General features: G+C 50.5%; 1 long non-coding RNA gene across 1 annotated transcript; it reads left to right on the forward strand.

Moving 5' to 3' along the window:
- Positions 1 to 12,984: 12,984 nt before the first annotated feature.
- On the forward strand, positions 12,985 to 14,983 carry LOC122208168. Its single transcript, XR_006197134.1, has 2 exons — positions 12,985 to 13,107; positions 14,153 to 14,983. It is a non-coding gene; the product is annotated as an uncharacterized LOC122208168 (long non-coding RNA).
- Positions 14,984 to 21,585: the final 6,602 nt, after the last annotated feature.

A 21,585-nucleotide genomic window follows, 5' to 3' on the forward strand; every position in this document is an offset into this window, starting at 1 on the left:
TTCAAAAGTATAGTTGACAATTGATGGGCATACATCTTCCCCATGATCTGGGAATTCCACTCCTGGGGAGGCACCTAGCAGAAATGTGCTCATGGGTTCACCAAAAGGCACGTACGAGAATGTTCATGACAACACTATTTGTACTGGGCCCAAACCAGAAAGAAACAGTGTCCATGAGCAGTAAAAGAGATAATGACCTCGTGATACAATCGTATCATGGAGTATTACACCGCCCCCATGTAAATGAGTGAATTACAACCTCACTTAGCAACATGGATGAAATTCACATAGTGTTGAGACGAAGAAGTCAGGCATGGGGAGGACATCCCTCATGACGTCCACTGGTACCATGTCCAAAACCAGACCAGATTAATCCATGCTGCAGAACTCAGGTCTGCGCTTGTCTTCCGGAGGCTGGCAGTGACTGGAACGCGCCAGAAGGGGATCCTGGAGAGCTGGTCATGTTCTCCTCCTTGAGCTGGGTGCTGGTTGGCTGTGGGTGTTCACCCCATGACAATTAATCCATCTGTACACTCGGGATTTGCGCACCTCTATTATGTATGATAGGCCTCAATTTCTGTAGAAATCTATTGACATCATCCCAATAGAAACCTGCTGGGGACATGCTGGGCCTGATAAGAGAGGGAAAAGATTGCATTCTGAAGGAGCTGCATGAATTAGCAAGCATTTACTGGCAGGAGTTAGGAGGGTACCCCTGCGATAGGATTTCTGGAGAGTTTGATCAAGGGGATCAGAGATGTAAGACAGAATAAGCAAGAATTCATTGACTTGGGGGCATTTTCTTGGGACATAGGATTTAATGTCCTGGCTGGGGCCCCAGGAGGTGGGGCAAACTCACTGCTAAGGAGGCTCTTACAAACCTTGGGAAAGGAATGGCCCGTATCGAGGTGAAGTAGAAATACTGAGTTGCTCTGGTAGATGGCAGAGAAAGGAAAAGGTTGAGGGAAATGAACATGTAGTATTGTACGAGGCCAGAAGAATACTCACCAGAGAATGATATTGCATGGCGGGGGGGGGGGGGTCCCAGAGGATACATCATTGAATCAGGAATGCACTCCCAAGGACATCAGGAAGGAACTCCCAAGAAAGAGAAAGAAGGACATCACTCAGAAACTCCGTGACGGTTCTTCTCTGCAGACCCACATTACTGGCAGAAGTGGCTGCAGAACTAGGCTAACAGCCCCGGGAGTGGTGAATTTCTGAAGTATCAGAATCCAGGGTCTGCCAGGATCATAATGACTGGGAAGGTGAGAAGTAACAAAGCCATGGTGGCTTATCTCTGCAGGGAAGTGTGAAGATGAAAAACAGAGCATGATGTCCTTAGAGGTGAAATAGGCAGCCAATAAGGCTGCTGCTTCACATCGACAAGTAGAAGGAGGTATGTATAAAGGAACAGGTCTAGAAAACGTCTGTGTCCTGCTTCCAGCCAAGATGGAGTAGCAAGTCTCAGATCTGCTCTTGTGCCCGAAATAGTCAACAATGGACAAGGATGTGAAACAATAATTTGCAAGGCGCTGGACATCAGGCAATGTAGAAGAGCAAGCCTTGAGAAATGGGAGTCAAATGAGGTGAGCGCTGTGGATGTCCCAGCTTACTGCCTTCAGAGAATTTCCAGCCCTTGGCCCAGGAAGGGGGAAGCTGGGCAGACCCCTATGTGGAGAAGAGAGAGTTGAGAGTCTGGGGAGACCAAGGCGGTTGGGGTTTACAGGGCCGAATCCTTGAGAGGAGAGAGCTGCACAGAGGGAAAAACACCAGAGATCTGAAGTGGACCCCTCGAGGATTCAGCGTAGAAGTCATTAGCACTTGTGTGTGATGAAAGTGCCCGAGGCAGGGGATGGAACCATCTGATGGGATTGTAGTGGGTAGACCTCCATACTCACACAGCTCTGGAGATAGTGCCTGCTCCCACTAGTCAGAATGGAAAACCTCAAGACTCATGGCACATTGGTAGAATGCATAGAAGGGTCTTGAGTTAGTAGTGTGGAGTAATCACCCCTGGGCAAGCATTGTTCTGGCTCTGTCTATCAAGTCTTTTTTTTTTTTTTAATTTTTTTTTTAACGTTTATTTATTTTTGAGACAGGGAGAGACAGAGCCTGAACAGGGGAGGGTCAGAGAGAGGGAGACACAGAATCTGAAGCAGGCCCCAGGCTCTGAGCTGTCAGCACAGAGCCCGACGCGGGGCTAGAGCTCACGGACTGCGAGATCATGACCTGAGCCGAAGTCGGCCGCTTAACTGACGGAGCCACCCAGGCGCCCCAACAAGTCTTTTTTTTTTAAAAGATAGCTTATTTATCTTGAGAGAGAGAGAGAGAGAGAGAGAGCGCTTTTGAGTAGGAGAGGGGTAGAGACAGTGGGAGAGAGAGAGAGAATCCCAAGCTCCACACTGTCAACACAGAGCCCCGTGTGGGGCTTGAACTGGTGAACAGTGGGACCATGACCTGAGCCAAAATCAAGAGTTGGACACTTAACTGACTGAGCCACCCAGGGGCCCCCACTTATCAAATCTTAAAAGCAAGACCCAAAAGGATTGGACTATTTCCAAGTAACTTAACTGTATCCCAAACAAAACTCAAAAATATTTTTTAGGAACACAAAAACATCCAGCATACAATAAAGTCAAATTCATAATGTTTGTTATCCAATCAAAGATGACCAGGCATGCCAAAAAAACAAAAAAACAAAAGGCATGAAAGAAATCCCCCAAATGAGGAGATTAATTAATCAAAAGAAATTTACCTCAAGTGACATGAAAGTTAAAATGAGCAGACAAGGACATTAACGTAGTTAATATAACAACATTCCATATATTGAAAAAGTTAAGTAGTGATATGGAAAATCTAAAAAAAGACCCAAACTAAACATCAAAGTGTGTGAGATAAAAGGCACATTTGATAAGGTAATGACAGATTATTTATTACAGAAGAAAAAATGAGAGGCACACCAATAGAAGTAATCTAAATTGGATCACAATGGGGAAAGACAACGACAACAAAAGGAACAGAATATCAGTAGGCTGTTGGACAACTTCACGTGGCCCAATACATGCAGTGTCCTCAGAAGAGGGAGAAGATAAAATTTTTTTGAAGAAATAATGGCTAAAACATTTTCCAAATTACAGTTTTAAAACCGCAAATCTACAAATCTGCAAAACTCAGTAAGACTGAAGCACGGGAAACATGATGAAAAGCACACCAAGGCACATCGAAATCAAACTACTTGAATTCAGCTATAAAAAGAAAATCTCAAAAGCAACCCGTGTCAGGGGAGACATGTTATGTACAGAAGAAGATGAGATCATATTTATGTTGAAAACATTGCAAATGGGAAGACAGTAGAGCAACAATATTTTTAAAAGACCAAAAGCCAAAAAAAAAAAAAAGCTATTGATTTAGAATTCTATACCCTGCAAAATTATCCATCAAAGGGAGGAGACACGGCCTCAGTTGAGAATATATAAACATTCTTGGACAGAGGCCAATGGCCTTACTGATTGGTCAGGGTTCTGGAAGGAAAAGGCCACTAGGATTGGAAAGGAGGATGTTTGGGGTGGAGGCATATGGATGGACATACGTGAGTGGGCATGAACCCTGAGGGTTTTTATACTGAATATTAACTCCCAGCAGAAGCTACCACCATAGAGGAAGCACTGAATAACCAAGGAGACAAAATGGCTCAGCCAGTTGAGTTTAACCACCCTTCGTCATTGGCCATCCCAGAACTGGCACTCTGGGCAATGCATAGAATGGCCAAAATGGTAGAGTTGAAGGTTCATATGAGCGAACACCACAGACTCTCACTTAGGGAGGCTGACAAAGTTAATGCTGCCACTGAATGTCTAACTTGCAGCACCATAGATGAACGCTGGGTCCCTTGATATGGCAATATTTCTCAAAGAGACCAAGAAGCCACTTGGTAGCAAGTTGACTACATTGGGCCCCTTGTATCCTGGAAGGACAGGTGGTTCATGTTATAAGAACCATATTCTCATGGTTCTTATGGAATACCTATTCCAGGGGTGCCTGGGTGGCTCGGTCTGTTAAGCATCTGACTCTCGGTTTTGGCGCGAGTCATGATCTCACAGTTTGTGAGTTTGGGCCCCACGTCAGGCTCTGTGCTGACAGTGTGGAGCCTGCTTGAAATTCTTTCTCTTTCTCTTTCTGCATCTCCCCTTCTCTCTCTCTCTCTGTCTCAAAAATAAATGAATAAACATTAAAAAAAAGAATATCTATTCCAGTTATGAGTCTGCCTTTTCTGCCTGCAGAGCCTCAGCCAGCACAACTATCCAGAGGCTTAAGACAGATTGATCCACAGCCATGGAATCCCAGATAACACAGCATCTGCCCAGGGGACCTACTTCCTAGTGAAGGAGGGGTGAGATTGTGCCCATGACCATAGGACCCACTGGTTGTATCATATACCATATCATCCAGAAATAGCTGCCTTATAGATTGTTAGAATGGCCATCTAAATGCACGTCCGAGGACCAGATTGGGGGCGAGGGTCGGGTGCCATCTTTCAGAATGTAATATATACTGTGTAGAGATCTCTATCTGGCACTGGGTCCCTGGTAGGAGAAACACATGACCCAGGAACCACGGAGAGGAAGCAAGAGTAGACTCCATTTACCATGACTCCCAGTGACCCTCTGGGGGACTTCGTGCTTCCCATCCTCCCAACTCTGGGCTTTGCTGGGGTAATATTTCCTGTTTCCCAAAGGATACACTCTCACGAGGGGACAATAAGAGTTCCACTGAATTATAAGCTACAGCTGCCAAAAGGATGCTTTGGACACCTTGTGTCCAGGAACCAGCAGATTAGCTGACCCATCGCCAGGATGGTCAGGGCGTGCTATTGCTTAGTGGGGACCCAGGTGACCCACTGAACAGCCTGTGACTACTTCCTGCCCCATTGTAACTGCAAGCAGACACATTCAGCAAGCCCTGCGTGAGACAAGTATGGTTCCCAAGGACCTAAACTCCTTAGCAGTGACAGGTAGAGTGACACCCCCTAGCAAGGGGTTAAGACCTGCCGAGGATGGAAGGAATTTTGAAAGGAGAGGGTGGTCACCGCTGTCACCACTGAGACCTACTGCAGTCATGAGGGCTGTAATTCTTTCCACGACCTTCCCCCTTGTAAGTGTCCCCTCAGGAAGAGAGGCCCAGGGGACCTATGGTTGCTGCTTCACCCGCCGTCATGGAGAAATGGATCTGTGTGGCCAGTGGGAGAACTGTGGTGGCCTTGGAAGTGCCTCCATCAGCTGTCTCTTCAAGGGGACTTCTAGCTGCCACACACACGGAGCCACCTTAGCGTTCTTGTTGAACCCATGCCTCCCTGGGGTTACTCAGAGCCTGTGACTGGAGTCAGGGGTAAGGGATGGTGGTTTCCCAGGGCTGGACCATTCCCACCCCGTGTGCATCCTGCAGTTAACCTGAATGGGACTTTCTCAGAACTCCATAGCAGGCGGGGACGCGTCCCATGCATTGCCTCCTTCTCGCTCTGCTTTCCCAGAGTCAGACCCACAGCACAGTCTGAAGGTTCTCCCCTCCTCCTCCTGCTCCTTCCTCCTCTATGCTTCACGGGCACTTTGCCCAGTAAATCTCCCACACACCCGCTCCTGTGTAGACACCTGCTTCTCGGGAGACCTAACTGGCGTGCCTTCTCCTCCCGTCTCGCCTTACACACGTTCCTGTCTCTGTTCCTCCACCCCAACCTTCTCTTTTTGCCCTTTCACGGCTCTGATCTGACTTTGTGATTGTTTTATATTTGAAATTTTTTTTAACATTTATTCATGTTTGAGAGACAGAGACAGAGCACGAGTGGGGGAGGGGCAGAGAGAGGGAGACACAGAATCCAAAGCAGGCTCCAGGCTCTGAGCTGTCAGCACAGAGCCCCACACGGGGCTCGAACCCACAAACTGCGAGATCGTGGCCTGAGCCGAAGTCGGACACTTAACCCACGGAGCTACCCAGGTGCCCCGACTGTTTTATATTTGATTTGACTGTTCGTGGTCTGCCACTCCCTCTGGACCAGGAAATTCATGCAGGTTGGGTGCTGTGAAGGGTCCCCATAGAGTTTGCTGCTGTGCCCTAGTGCCTGGCACGTGACGGATATTCTAAGTGGTGGGGAAATTGGGCAAGCATATAACACATGAAAATGCTTTGAGAAACACCAAATAGTCCACTTCTCAGAAGTGCCTCCTTATGACCTGGTGTCATGTCCAGTGCTGGTCACTTGGGGACTCTGTCCATAGCTGTTGGGAGCACACGCCCGGTCCCAGCAAAGGCACGCAGACACTGAGGCATCCTGGCCACATCCCACTGGAAGCCAGGCACAAGTTCCTCAGTTGGGCGCGATGAGCCACCACGTCACTGGGGTGCGCATTCTAGAAACATTACTCCTTGAAAAGCATCTCGCTGGGATAAATACTGAACAGGATGTTTATCTTCAAAACGTGAAATGTACGAAGTGCTGTAATTAAACCAGCAGGGGTGGGGACGGAGCGCTAGCTCCAAACGGTTCCTTTGAAGATGAAAGTCATTAGATTTCAATGAAAATCTAGGATGCTACATCCCACCGACACAAGAATATTTAACCTACATCCTAGAGCGGGGCAAGCAGTTGATGGTATGATTGATAATAACTTGATTGCAGTAATTGTGAAGGGGAATTTGAAAATGGTGAAGATTAGCAGGAAGCCGGCAATGAGTCGATGGTGCCTTTGTTGAGCCAAATTTTCTTAGAATGCTGAAGTTTCTCCCGTTCTTTCTTTCTTCCTATTTTTTTCTTTGCCAGGAAAATGCTGAAATTGCTCTGTGAGTAGGCAATCCAGGAGCCAGAGTCATAAACAAACCGTCCAGAGAAAACATAGCCGGGGCGTCCTTTTGGTAAACCTCTGTGATTGGGGATACCCAACCGCCTGGTAAATAACTTTGCCACGCCAAGAACTGATTCTTCACCGCGGCAGCAGAGTCGGTCAGCACTGCTGACCCCCGCAGTGGATTGCACAGTGCGCACCACCAGCTTCCCCCTCGGGTGCTCCTCTGCCTGTCCAGCAGACTTTCTCAGCTGACCACAGGGCCGGCCAGAAGTGCCATAGAGTCCCCAACAGCCCTCTACCAATGACACAGGGGAGCCAGTGGGTAAATTCTCAGCTTCTTCCGCCGTCAGGTCTGAGGAGCACTCCCTGCAGTCTCTTGGGAGTCCCCAGGAGCGTGCACGTCTGCTCGTTAACATGCCGTGAAGTTCCTTCCTTGCCCCCTAAGATCATATGCAAAATAAATGACCTGCGCCAGAATCCGGGTCTTAGGGTCTGCTTCCGGGGGAACGCAAAGCAAGACAGCCACGGAGTGTTTTCAGGGGTGAAATGCAAAGTATTGACAACTAATTGTGTGTGTGTGCACGTGCGTGTGGCAGGGAAGGCAGGCGGGCAGCTGAGAATCACCCTCAAGCGTTCGGCTGGGCCACTGTCCAGTCAGAAGGGATGCCAACCGCAGGGGCAAGTCTTCCCCCCTCTTGCTGCATTGCTCCGTGTGTGTGTGTGTGTGTGTGTGTGTGTGTGTGTGCGCGCGTGTGTTAGTGACCCCTGACTCGCACCACTGGGGGGCCAGGAAGTACAGATACCACGAGAGGTTGGGCATCTGTGGAGGTACTCAGGGGCTCAGGGCAGTGATAATGAACAAAGCAGTACTGAATTATTCCCATATTTCATCTGACCGAGCTACCCCAGTGACTCCTCACTGTATATCAACTCGGACAATATTTGGAATTGGTAAAATTTCTGCCAATAGCTTTAGAGATCGGGGAGGTGATGTTGAGGGAGGGAAAGAGGCCAAATGCGAGAAAAGCATGCAGCCACACGGATCTCTATTTTCCCTTTTGATAGGCAGGGGCAGAGAGGAACCTTTCTTTCCGGTAAAAAAACCAAAACCCCTGCGTGCAAGCATGAAGGCCAATGGCGGCAGTGTTGGCGTGTCGGGAGCCAGTCAGATGGCAAGATGGAAAGAGGTGCGTTCCCTTGTGGGGTGCGGGCCCAGGGACACCGGCCCTTTGTTACGAGATGCGGAAAATGTGGATTCTTATGTGACACGCTCCAGTTCAAATCATTTACGGCCACCGTGTGGGCCAAATGAAATAAAGCCATTCGTGGGCTGGGCACAGCGAGGAGCCGGCCGGCTGGTGACCCCGGTCCTAAGGAGTGGGCTTTAATTCCAAGTGGCCTCTAACTTGCCGGCTGCTCGGCTTGGGTGGCGGGGCCGACTTTGACTTCGTCCCTCCCGCCACTGAACTTCTTCCTACGTTCTCTTCATCTGACCCCTCACACTTTTCCGATGTGGCCACGTGGCTTGCAAAGGGCTGGGGGCTGCTTTTCCTGGGTTATCTGTTCGTGTCCCTGCTGACCTCGGCTCGCTACATCCGAAGGGCCTCACGTCCAGGAGGCCTGAGGAGAGACTACCTGAAAACAATCATGTGGAGGGTGGAGGGAATGAGGAGGGGGCTCAGGCCATGGCTGAGGGAGCCTTGGGGTTTCACTTGGAGGACAGTCTGTGTGCACGCACGTGTGTATGTGCGTGTGTGTGCCTGTGTATGTGTGCGTGCCGGTGTATGCAAGCATGCGTGTGCATGCCTGTGTGTGTATGTGCGTGTGTGTGCCTGTGTGTGTATGTGCGTGTGTGTGCCTGTGTGTGTATGTGCATGTGTGTGCCTGTGTGTGTGCATGCGTGCTTGTGTGTGCATGCCTGTGTGTGTATGCGTGTGTGCGTGTGCCTGTGTTCGCCTGTGTGTGCGTGTGCCTGTGTGTGTGTGTGCGCGCGTGTGTGTGCCTGTGTGTGCATGTGCATGTGTGTGCCTGTGTGTGTGTGCGTGCCTGTGTGTATATGCACGCATGTGTGTGCCCGTGTGTGTATGTGCATGTGTGTGCCTGTGTGTGTGCGTGCATGCCTGTGTGTGCGTGCCTGTGTGTGCATGCGTGTGTGCGTGTGCCTGTGTTCGCCTGTGTGTGTGTGCGTGTGTGCATGACTGTGTGTGTATATGCACGTGTGCACGTGGAAGGGGAAGGCAGGCAGCTGAGAGTTACAACCCTCAAATGTCCAAAAGGAGAAGAGGGTACCTTCTTTCCAGAACCCAAAACTAAGACTAAGGGTATGGAACATGCCGCTTTGTTCTAAATATTTTTTCCTTCTGAGCTAGCCCGGACTCTCACAGTTACAAGTGACAGATGCTCAGCTCAAGTTGACCTAAGCAGTAAAGGGAGTTTATTGGTTTAGGTACTTACAGGGGAATGTGGACTTCAGGAATGGCTGGATATAAGTGCTCAATGGTATTAATGTTCTCTCTGTCTCCCTTGGTCCCTTCATCGCCCCGCTCTATTTTCCTCTTTTCCATCTTCAGTTTGGGGCGCTTTCTCCTCTTGAGGTGATCACATGGATTTTGGTAGCCCTGGACGCTTTTCCTCTCAACCTTCCTCTCTTTCCTAATGGTTCCAGAGGTCCCAGAAGTGAATCTACCCATAAACCAATATCCCTGGGGTGCTTGGGGCAGGTGCCCACCCCTGGAACTAGTGGCAGTGAGCTAAGCCCCACCAAACTAGTCGGGGTGAGAATAACCAAGACGCCTTTACCAGAAGAAGGGGGGCATGGCCGACAGATTGGCAGAAACCACAGGAATCCCCTACAACTATCAGGCCAGTGACGTGACATTACAGAAAACTTGGAAAAGGAAACACAAACATATTCACCTCTCACCTTACTATTGGACTTCAATGTGGGATAATATATTTAAACTTTTTAAATGTTTATTTGTTTTTGAGAGACAGAGACAGAGAGCCAGCAGGGGAGGGCCAGAGAGAGAGGGAGACACAGAATCTGAAACAGGCTCCAGGCTCTGAGCTGTCAGCACAGAGCCTGATGCGGGGCTCGAACTCACGGACCGCGAGATCATGACCTGAGCCCAGGTCAGGCGCTTAAAAAACTGAGCCACCCAGGCGCCCCAACGATGGATAATGTTTTAAATTAAATTCCGCCCACACTTTCTTCCTTTGTAGTGCGTTTTCAACTTACATATAAGCACAGTGACATACATAATTAACTTGATTGTGGCAATCGCTTCACAACATATACACGTATCACAACACCATACTGTACACCTTAAATACACACAATTTTCTTTGTCAATTGTACCTCTGTGAAGGTGGAGGTGGTGGTGGAAAAAACCCACAGTGACGTACGTTTGATGTCTTACTCTTTAAAATTTTTCTAAATTTATTTATTTTTTAAATTCCAATATAGTTAACATACAGTGTTCCCTTAGTTTTGGATGTAAAATACAATGATTGAACAATTCTATACATTACTCAGTGCCCATGGCGGTAAGTGTGCTCTTAATCCCCCTTCACCTGTCTCCCCCTCCCCCCAGCCCCTCTGGCAACCATCATTTTGTTCTCTCTACTTCAGAGCCTGCTTCTTTGTTTGTCTCTTTTTTCCTTTGATCATTTGTTCTGTTTCTTAAATTCCACATATGAGTGAAATCACACGGTGTTTGTCTTTCTCTGACTGACATCTTGCCTTTTTTTTTAATCAAAACTTTTTTAAATGTTTATTTATTTTTGAGAGAGAGAGAGAGAAAGAGAGAGAACCAGGGAGGGGCAGAGGGACAGGGAGACACAGAATCCAAGGCAGGCTCCAGGCTCCGAGCTGTCAGCACAGAGCCCAACGCGGGGCTCGAACTCACCAACTGTGAGCTCATGACCTGAGCTGAAACCAAGAGTCAGATGCTTCACTGACTGAGCCACCCGGGCGCCCCACTTAATACTATTCTTAAAACTGGCTTTTTATTTTGTAAGTTTCCTTTTTTACATAAACTACTTTAAAAAAGAAGTTTCCTACAATTACTTTGTAAAAGAAATCTGCGTCCCTCGCATTAACTCTAAGTAACTGTAGAAGAGATTACATACGTAACTATAAATGTAAAAGATGTTAGACTACACATTCAGAATTTAAAAATAAGGCTTTAGGGGCGCCTGGGTGTCTCAGTCGGTTAAGCGTCTGACTTTGGCTCAGAAGTTTGTGGGTTCCAGCCCTGTGTGCTGACAGCTCGGAGCCTGGAGCCTGCGTCGGACTCTGGGTCTCCCTCTCTCTCTGCCCCTCCCCCACTCATGCTCTCTCTGTCTCTCAAAAGGGAACAAACGTTAAAAAAATTTTTTTTAATATTAAAAAGAAATAAGACTTGGGCATCAAAACTGCCTCGTTGGAAAGGAAGGAGGCACTCTCCGTTTTCTCGACACATCAAAGCCATAAACTTTCTCTTATGCGTGGTTGCATCTAACGCCCCTTGAGGTCGGCAGGGTGGAGGAGGCTGCTGGGACCTCAGGAAGCGGGGGTGAGGTCCTGTGAAACTCGTGGGCTTTGAAATCATACATTAGCAAACTGTCCAAGAGCCTGTTTGAGAGGGCCCCGGGAGCACAGGAGAGGGCTCATCCTTTCGTGAGGCTGGAACTTTCTTTCCGCGCGTACCGACCGTGTGGTGCTGGGTTAGGGCCAAGGGTCTGATTTCTTGGCCCTGACCCTACCCAGCTGCCCCCCATCGTATGGTAGAGCTGTACCGTGTTCGGTCTAGAGTGTTAGGGCCCTGGCGGTCCCGGTCAGCCGCCGCGCTAGACTGGCCGCTCTGCCTGGGCACCGGCTCTGTGCCACACTGGTGTGAACTTGGAGACGTCACACGGCCTCCCTAATCACGTTGCCCTCTCTGGCACCTGGAAGTCAGGGGAGAGCCCCCCTCACAAGTCAGGTGTGCAGATGCAGGGCTATCCGGACTTCCACAGGAGCCGGGCCGCCCGGTGCGCCCTCTCCTCCCCACGCTCTCCCCCCCCACACCTGCTGTTTCATTTTTGGTGGATTATCGGAAGAACCCAGTCTCGAAGTTAATTCCTTAATGAATTGTAAATAACCAAGCCAGTATGGAAAATGCTAACGATCCCCCTTTGAAATTCTAGGCATGTCTGGTTCCAGTTTACAGGCAATTCTCTGAAGAGGTTAGGGGTTGTGGCCGTCACTGGCTTCTGGGAGGTGCTCTGCTCTGCACCGGCCAGCTGCGGGCCCGCAGCCGGGGCTCGGAGAGCTCTGCTCAGGGCCTGGCAGGGGTCGGGTGTGCGTGTCCAGGTGGCAGAACCGCCAGGCTGGTCTGGTCCGGCAGATGGACCAGCCCACCCTGCCTCTCCCGCACTCCGCACTCCCCTCGGTCTCCACCCACAATTTTGTCTGGGATGGCTTTGGTTTCGAGCCTGCCATTAATCGGTCTGAATGTGGGCAGGTCGTTTTCTTGCTGCAAGCCTCAGTTTCCCTATCTGTGAAACGCATTCGAGCAGGGTTGTAATCGCAGCAGCAGAAGAGCCGGGCAGGTGACCCAAAGTGCTTAGAGCAAAGACTGGGCAGCGGCCCTTCTGAATTAAAAAAAAAAAAAAATTTTTTTAAATGTTTATTTATTTTCGAGAGAGAGACAGAGCGTGAGTGAGGGAGAGGCAGAGAGCGAAGGAGACACAAGAATCCGAAGCAGGCTCCGGTCTCTGAGCTGTCAGCCCAGCCCCCTCGCCCTGCGGAATCTTTTAAAGAGAGATTGCGATTTTTTTTTTTTTTTTAATGCGAAATCTCCCCACTTAAAAATATTGACAACCGGTTTTTAAAGATTTCAACGCTGCGTGGCTGTGGACCGGATGCTGCCCACAGCCCTCCAGTTTGAGACCCTGGCCCTGCAGCCCTGCCCGTTAGAGGTCTCAGGACTCCTTCCAGAGCCAGGGGCCTCACTTAGGTCATTGATCCTCCGTCATTAAGGTTGATCGCAGGTGGGTGGTTTCTCCTCCCGTCTTCCTGAAGTCGGGTGTGGTCATGTGACTTCCTTTGGCCAATGAAATGGGGGCGCATAGAACACATGGGCGGAAGCCGGGAGAGCCCGCACAAGCTTCACCAGGCTTATTTTGTTTCGTCTGCCACAGTGACTGGCATCGTTTCGGATGCCAGCTGCCCCACCTGCCGGGCTCCTGGAGGGCACCAGTGCAGAACAGAGCTCTCTGCTGCCTTGCAATGGGGGGGTGCACAGTGAGTGAGCGTTCACGTGTGCTTGTTACGGAAGCATAACTTAGCTGACCCTGACCGTTACTAGTACCTGTTTACCCACAGTTATGGGGTTATGGGTCAGCCTTCCGGAGCCCAGAGAGACCAATGAGTCACAGGAGCAGATGTTCCCTGCTGTGTCTGCAGTGCAAAGCACAGCATCGGGCACATAGTAGGCGCTCAGTAAATACTTGTTAAATGAGTGAATGCATTGGCACATAGGAGGGTTTTAACCACCAGGGTGAGTGGCCCTGAGGCCCGAGAGAGGCTGCAATTAATTGTCGCGTGTGGTGGCGGTTGGCTGGGTCCCTGAACAGTCTTCCCTTGGTTACAAATGACGCCCAAAGTTCTAGGGGAGAATCAGGCCCTGATTGCAGATCTGACGTTCTCAAACCCGATGCTCTGGGAAAACCAGAAAGTTCCTGAATGTGGCTCGGGGGCAGCTCTGGGCTTTGCAAGCCATGAGGCTTTGGGTAAGACCCCTCTGGTCTCTGCTTCCTTATCCCAAGTGAAACTCACTCTGGTGCTGCCTTCACCCCGTTTCTTCTGTACGTGTGTGTCACCGGAGTGGGGATTTACTTAATGCCTTCTGCTTTCTTGACCTTCATGCTTTATCTTCATCCGAAGCATTATTTCTAGTCCATATTGAAATAACTCACTTTCACATCATTCTGGAACCCTCTGTCTCCCTTTATGCCACGCTCAATCTCAGCGTTCTGCCAACACCACTTCAGAGACACGTCCCGTCCCTGCTCTCCTCCAGCCCCTCGGTCCCTGCCGCGTCAGGTCCCCAACTGCAGCCACCCTGGCCTTCTTTCTGCAACACAAGCTGGCCAAGCCTGGTCCTGCTGTCCTGTCTTTGCACGAGTGTTCTCTCCAGCCATGCATGACAGCCGTTCCCAGATCTTCTCAGGGCGGGATCCTTAGTATTTTGGCCTCACAGTAAATGTCGTCTGGTCTCTATCTCATTGCCCTGTTTTATTTTCCTATTGCCTTTATTACTGCCTGCTATTTTCCTGTCCATTTACAGGTCAATTATCTCTTTCCACGAGATCGGGGTTTCTCACTATTGGCTATATTGACATTTGGGGCCAGATAATTCTGTGCTGTGGGAGACCGTCCTGTGCAGCAGACAACGTTTAGCAGCCTCCCTGGCCTCCACCCACGAGATGCCAGTCGTGACAACCAAAAATATTCCAGGCGAGGGGGTGGGCAACATCGCCCCCGTTTGTTGAGAATCACCGCTCGTGAACGTGAGCATCGTAAGGACGAGGCAGTTCCCTTCTATGCTCATCTCTGTGCGCCCAGCAACCTGCACGTGGCTCAGCAAGGAACAGTGGGGGCCGAACGCACAGGAGAGAGGATCACTAAAATCGGGATTTTGTGTCGCTCTCGAAGTCTTCTCTACGCCCTCCGAGTCCTGCAGGCTGCGTTTTGGGAAGCGCGGATGGAGCGGTGTCTGAGGCCATCCCTGGCTTCACCAAGAGCTGCCCCCTTCTCTGCCCCGGGGCAGGGGTGCCCGTCGGGGCCCTGCGAGCCCGGGAGGGGAGGCTCTCCTGCATCCCGGCCGGCTGTCAGCTTCTTAATGCAAAACTGAAGGAAAAGTTTGTAGCCACGACACGGCGCAATCCGAAGAAGATAAATCACAGTTACTTGCGGCCGGCTGACAGCAGTTTAAGCCGCCGCAATCATCGGGCTCCAAGGGAGAAGCTTCTTTTATCTTACTAAATGCAAAAAGTAGAGCTGAAATTGGCAATATCGCGGGCCCTCTCCACGGCCGGGCTTTTTACATAAATATCAGCAAGCAGTAAGTAAATTCTGTTGACGAAATGTAATAAAACAAAGACTGTTTCAAATATGACCATTCCCCGATGCATTCCGAGGCCTCGTCCCACTCACTTATTACTGGCTGCTGAGATTATAAGGTTTGCTTTTATCTGTCAGAAATCAATATTTCAAACATCGGATAAAAGAGGAAATTGAACTGGGAATAGGCTGAAGTGCTGTAAAAACTACAAAGCACAATTATCAAAAAGCACTTAAAGTGCTTAATAGGACAGACATATAAAAATGCTCAAATTAATGTCAGGGAGCCATAATGAGAACTTTTCCTATGCTTTTTCATCCCCGTGCAGTGTAATTTGAAGGCTGGCCAGTCCATCAATACGATTTTCAATTTCTACGATGCCCTGAGGACCCTGAGCTGGGCGTTTGGTAGAAATGAACCATTACATATGATTGGTTAATATTTCAGTTTATTGAAGATGCATTATTTTGTATGGAGTGTTTAAGTTGCCCAGGCTTTTAACCATTACAAACAGTTATGACAAAAATAGATCTTGGGATAAACAGCCTTCACAGTCATGCTTTTAATAAGCGCGGCTATAACTAGGAAATTGGATTTCTGGGAGCTGGGGGCTCGGAGGGCAAAGTCGTGGGGACACATGGCATGAGGTGGGTGGGGGCCTGGAGTCTTCTCTGCACCCATAATACGTATGGGTAAGTTGCCGGGTGTGTCCTTTCTTATCCATATATCGTGTGGTTATTTTATGGTTTTCCTCCTGAAAGAGCAGAACATTCCTCCCGTCTTGCGCCGATAAACCTAGTTGCCTTTTGCTAGAGACGAACCGCCTTATCTGGCATCATGCTAGGCCAGGGATCAGGAAACTTTGCTGGAAAGAGCCAGATAGTCACTATTTTAGGCTTTGCAAGTCAAGAGGCAACGTCAAGGGTGCTATGTAGGCACTTGCGCGAGAATCATTAAAAATGTAAAAGCCATTCGTAGCCCGCGGGCTGGACAGAACCAGGTGGTGACCCGTGTTTGTTTGCGGATCCCTTTTCTAGGAGGAAGCGTGTGTTCACATAACTTTTATGAACGGCGTGCGACATTGTCAGGGCAGAAGCATAGGATAAAATGCACAGCCCCTTGGTCTGGCCTGTGAGGCCCCGTGACCTGTGACCTGTGACCTGCCCTGCCAGCCTCCCTCCCTTTGCTCCCACGCTCCCCTCCCCATGCCACCCTGCTCCAGACACATAGCTTTCTGTCTGCTGTTTCCCTTCTCCCAACTTTGACTGGCTCTTCCTTCTGCCTCTAATATTCTCTCCCCTACCTGCTCAGGGGTGCTGGGCTGCTTTGCAAACTTCAGATCTTGGTCTAGATGCCCCCAGAGAGGCCTTTTCTGGCCACCTGGGCCCTCCCTCCAGCACACTCCAGCATGAATTCCTATTTGGGTTTTTTTTGTTTGTTTGTGTATTGGTTTGTTTCTTGTCTCCTGCCTTTCCCCTCTGAGGGCAGAGTCTGCGTCTGACCTGTTGGCCTTTGTACCCTTAATACCAAGAACAAAGCAATTCTGAATAATTTTCAATTTCTGTCTCAGTGGTTTCGGATATAGTTTGACCAGGCTCAATAAATATGTGCTGAATGAATGAATGAATGAATGAATGAAATAATGAATGATCATTCATTAGCTCTCCTGGGTAGTTGGCCCCAGTATGCTAGCAAGAAACACTTCAGTCTTGAGACATTTTAGTTCCTGGACCCAGCGTCTCTCAAAAGAAGGATGATGTCCTCGGTTTTGCTCACGGTGTTCCTTTGGTCTCTGTTCACTTTCCCCTCATCTCCCACCTCAGTCACGAATATCCAAATCCTCCTTACCTCTTGTCTGGCCGTGAGATGACCACTCCTCCAGGAAGCCCTCCTTGACCCTTTCGGGGGGCCCTTCATGTGTCAGTGCCTCCCAGGGAAGCCCACCAGATACCTGAGCTCACCTATGGGGCCTGGTTAATCCCAGTTGCTGAGTAGCCAGTGGTGATAACGCCAACTTCCAGAATTGGAACCTGAACCGAGAACTGTCCCCAAATCACACAGCCTTTACATTACTAAACAAACCAAAATTGGTCCCGTAGCCCAAACCACACACTGGGCATCGGTGGGTGGCCTTTGGGCCCTGTGGTCCTGTTCAAGGTGTGTACAAGATTCTCCACAAGGTTCCCGATGGGAAAGAGGAGACAGGCGGCCACACAGATATATGGAAGGGAGGCGGGAAGTTAAGGGGGGGCCTGCCTGTCTATGGTTGATGCCTGGCCACCTGTCAGCTGGGCCTTCTCTTTGCTCACCGCTCTGTGAACATGCTTCATTTCAGTTGTATGTCCTTGGATTTGAAGGTGTCCCTCTTAGCACGGGGAAGGAAGAGGCTCTCTAGCTGCTGGAATGAGGAAATACGGACCTGCATGCCCCTGGGGTCCGCGTCTTCTCCGCAGGGAGGTTGCTGTGGCTGGGAGAGACAACGTAGCCATCCAGAGGGCGAGTGCCCTCGCAGCGAGCACAGGATGGGGAGAGATGTCGTGTGCGGCAAGGGGCGTGCGTCAGGCTGGGGCAGCCTGAGCCTTCCTCGGGATGCCAAGAGTTCTCGGCAAGGCCCTGGCAAGTCCTGTATCACTTTTGTTTTCCTGAGGTTGGGGAAGCGGAGGGTGGACCAGATGCTCAGGCGATACCCTCCGCCCCTGCCCTGGGGCACATCTACAGGCGTGGGGCTTGGGGTGCCCGCAGTTGTGATATCAGAGCTCTGCAGGTGGGTTGCAGGGGGCGGAAACTGAGGTCAAAGCAGCCGAAGCCCAGAGCAGCTGAATCTGAGAAGGGCAGGACCGTCAAGGACTTGGAAGGGCAGAGCTACATCTGCCTCCGGCAAATGGAACCTGGGGCTCACGCTGTCTGTGTTCCATTACTCCAATGATGCAGCCAACACTTGTTGGGTGCCTACTATGTGCCGGGTGTCCTGCCAGGGTCTGCGTAGGTAGGAGTGGACAGAACCAGCGTGGCCCCTGCCCGGATGGGCTGATAACCAGGCTTCTCTGTTGCTACTTGCTTCTTTCTTGTTCTACCCTTCCTGGTCAGCTTTCTGCACCTGGAGAAGGCCAGACTGCCGGCCGCGTGGGACCTCTCCCAGCTGCACGGGGCCCTCTTAGTCCAAGTGCAAATGTCCAGAGGAAAGGAGCCATGTGCCCGTTCCTGGAACAATCGGGAGGTAGAGTCCCCTTGTACGAACAGGGTGGCGGCGGGAGGGGGGGGGGGGCGCTGCGCCGTGCATGGTGGTTAGCATCTCCTTTGCAAAGGTAGGGAAATTAAGGCGCGGAGAAGATGATTAATTTGCCAAAGAGCACCAACCAGTGGGTGGGAGAGGAGAGATTTGAACTCAAGTCAGTCTGACTGCATAGCCTTTGCCGTCTCCTCAATAACATAATGGAGAATGTTTGATGCTGTGAGTCCATGGGGGGGCATGGGCTTTGGGGCGGACAGGAGGGGACCCCCGTGGAGTCCTCTGAGATAGCTCCCCAGGCGCCATGCAGGGCGGGGAGGGGAGTGCCAAGTGAGGCCAGCAGGTGCATTTTAACCCAGATGGGGAGGGGCAGGATAAGGATGTTCCGGGGACCCATGGGGCCAGTGGCTCCTCCAAGTATGTGGCTTCTTGCAGCATCGTGCTCACCCAGACAAGGACCCTGGGGATGCTGGTCGGAGCCACGAGCCCCTTCCAAAGTTGCCGTGGCCCTCCGGAGGGCGAGACAGACCGTCCTGCCCGGGCCATTGAATTCTGCACTTTTCAAAGCAGCAAAGTGCCTCTCCAAGTGGAGATAACGAGAGAAAGGAGATGTCTGCTCCCACAAAGGAGGAAGATTACTCTAAGTAGAGGATTTTGTAATTATATTCATTTGAAATAATCAAGCATTTCCACCTATTACGGGGGCTCGGAAAGGAGGTGCCGGAGAAGTGATCCAGCCGTTTCCCGGGGCCGTTCCTCATTGTTCGCGTGGAGAAAAGGAGCTGCAAACGTAGATTAGTCTCGTCTGTGAAAGGAGGCGGGTGCCCCCGGTGGAGCAGAGCAGGAGGGCCCCGCCCTGGGTCACTGCGCCCTGGCAGCTCGTGAGCCTGCCAGAGCTGCTGAGTTGAAGGGGACAGTCGGGCCCTGTGGCGGGGCCAGAGGGGTCGGTGGGGAAGCAGCGCTGTCCTGGAAAGCTTCACCCAGCGGTGGGTGTCCTCTCCAACACCGCGCCATCCGGCGCAGTAGCCACGGGCCGTGAGCGCTTTGGAGCACTTCAGATGTGGCTAGTGTGGCTGAGAAACTGAAATCTTAAATTCTGTTTGCTTTTAAGTAACCTAAATGTGAATTCAAATAGCCACATGTGGCTAGTTGCCTTATGCTGGCCAGTACTGAGGCACAGGGTGTCCCAGATGGTGGGTTCTGGAAGGCCAGGCCTGCAGGGTCCGGACAGGGGCCGTCCAAATCAATGAGATTACCAGGTAAACGAATCGAGAATCAAAAATGCAAAAATCTTGCATTTCTCTTGTAACATGCTTCCCTCCTGGCCTGTCTTTGCTTTTCCTGCTTTTGAGAGAAGGCAGACAAACCATCGCCCCGGATCTCTGAGTGAACCCTCAGGGCTGTTTCGGAGAGTGACTTTCCTGCCTCCGCTTTCTGCTTAAATCAGCCAGTCCATTTCTGTTGATTGCAACTGAGATTCTAAGGGTTCCGCTTTCCTTCCAGGTGTAATCCAAGCAACTTTGTCCCGGAAGTTTAGGAAACGGGTCCATGGGAGTCTCTGTCGATTGCTTCCTCCGCCGGGACCCCCCACTGTTGTGAGGCTGCATAGATAAGCTGGCCTGGCTAGAGCACAGGGAGCGCTTTTGTAAAAATAGTGTCCCCGGAAAGCCCCTCCCTCTCATTGCTAGTGACGCCTCTATTTGTGGCAAACACTCAACATTAAAAGGTTAACTGATTGCAAACAGAAACCGCCGATCTTCCCAAAGATGCAGGATTTCATAAAGTCTGCGGAGGTGACGTCCGAGAGCCGCTGGGCCCCCAACGCCACGCCACTGGCAAACGTCGACCCGCGGGCAAGAGAAGACGACCATCAGGGAGTTAGGTGTCTCGGTATTTGACGCTCCATAACTGATAGGTGCTTTAAGTGGCAGAGGTGAGGAACGGACTTCAAACGACGGATGCAGCCTTTGAATGGTTTTGCCCGAATTGCTCTCTTTCCACCTGTGCTGTGAAAATCTATCACGAGGGGAAGGATCTTATATTGTTTCTATTAAATACTTTTGACTAAAAACTAATCCCCCAAAATCAATACTGAGTCATCCGTTATTCTAAGAATTAACACTATATTATATAATTGCCTATTTTTTTTTCATAGAACATAAAGGGGGGGTTGTGTTTATAACTTTCGGTTCTAGTTTTCAGGATAAGGCCCCATTCACACCTTCTGTCCACTGATGACGAAAGAATGTCGATCTCCATTTTAAACAGGAACTGGTTCCTTTGGACCCATCACAATATTTGGGAGCAGCATCTGTTCTGTGTCCAGCCCTCTGCCGGGTGCCCGGGCCAGCCCACATCCCTGCGGGTCACAGTGCCCCCAACAATTTGGTCTCTGGTGCACCTTCCCCAGGGCCATCCCAGCCTGGCTCAGTGCCCCACGGGGTCGTGGGCTGTGAAAACCAGACTGCTTGGGTCTCTGGCCCCCTCGGCAACGTCACCTTCCTGCCCGGCTCCCCCAAAGCAGGCGAGAGCTGGGTAGGATGGTCACAGCTGCTCAGCAGCCCGGGGTCACCCAGGGATTCTGGTCACTGCAGTGGCTCTAATTGCTTTTTCCTTCTGCCTCCTTCTTGGGCACTCTGCATGCTGATGGTGCAGAGCCCGGTCTCCACTGGGTTGGAGTGGTATTTTTTTAGCGTCTCAACCAGTGTCCGGTTGACGGAGACATTTCGGGGACGAAGCAGGTGCATTTACTTTTCAAGTATTATTTTACTAATCAATTGAAAAATTACCTTCATGAATGACAGAAGTGCAGACCTTTGGAGTATTTCATTAAAGGGAGCAAACATTAATTACAAATCCAGCCCAACCTTGCACAGACATAAATTATGGGCCTGATCTATTTTCTCTGTGCTTAATTGCAAGCAGTGACTAGTTCTTTAAATTATTATCTGCTAGGCCTCCAATGAAAAGAGAATTTATGGAGTGCTACCCCGAGGCCTTACTGGTACTATGCTGCTCTGTGGGGATAGATGGAGAAGAAGGCCCCATCGGAGGACCCTGGGTGGCAGGGGGGACCCTGGGGAATGAGTCTCATCTGTTCAAAGAATGAAGGAAAGACCAGTGTCCACCTCCAGAACTTCTGACAGCCTTTCTGGTCCAGGGTCGCAGGAGTCGGCTGAGGTCCCACTGAAATGGGTGCATAGACACAGGCACCTGGTCCTCGGTTCACGTACCGCCGTCTGCCAGGAAACGGTCACAAAAGCTCGGCCAAGCCAGGGTGACTGTGTGGGGAACCATGCCCCCTGCCGTTGCTCGAGGCCACTTGCATAGCCATACGTGGAGGCCCTCAGAAGGTGTCGGTCATCAAAATGAGGTCTTTCAGATTCATTTGTCATCCTTGCTTCATCGACACCACAAGTGGGTAAAA

This window comes from Panthera leo, chromosome E2 (assembly GCF_018350215.1).
Source record: "Panthera leo isolate Ple1 chromosome E2, P.leo_Ple1_pat1.1, whole genome shotgun sequence".
NCBI classification, from domain to species: domain Eukaryota; kingdom Metazoa; phylum Chordata; class Mammalia; order Carnivora; family Felidae; genus Panthera; species Panthera leo.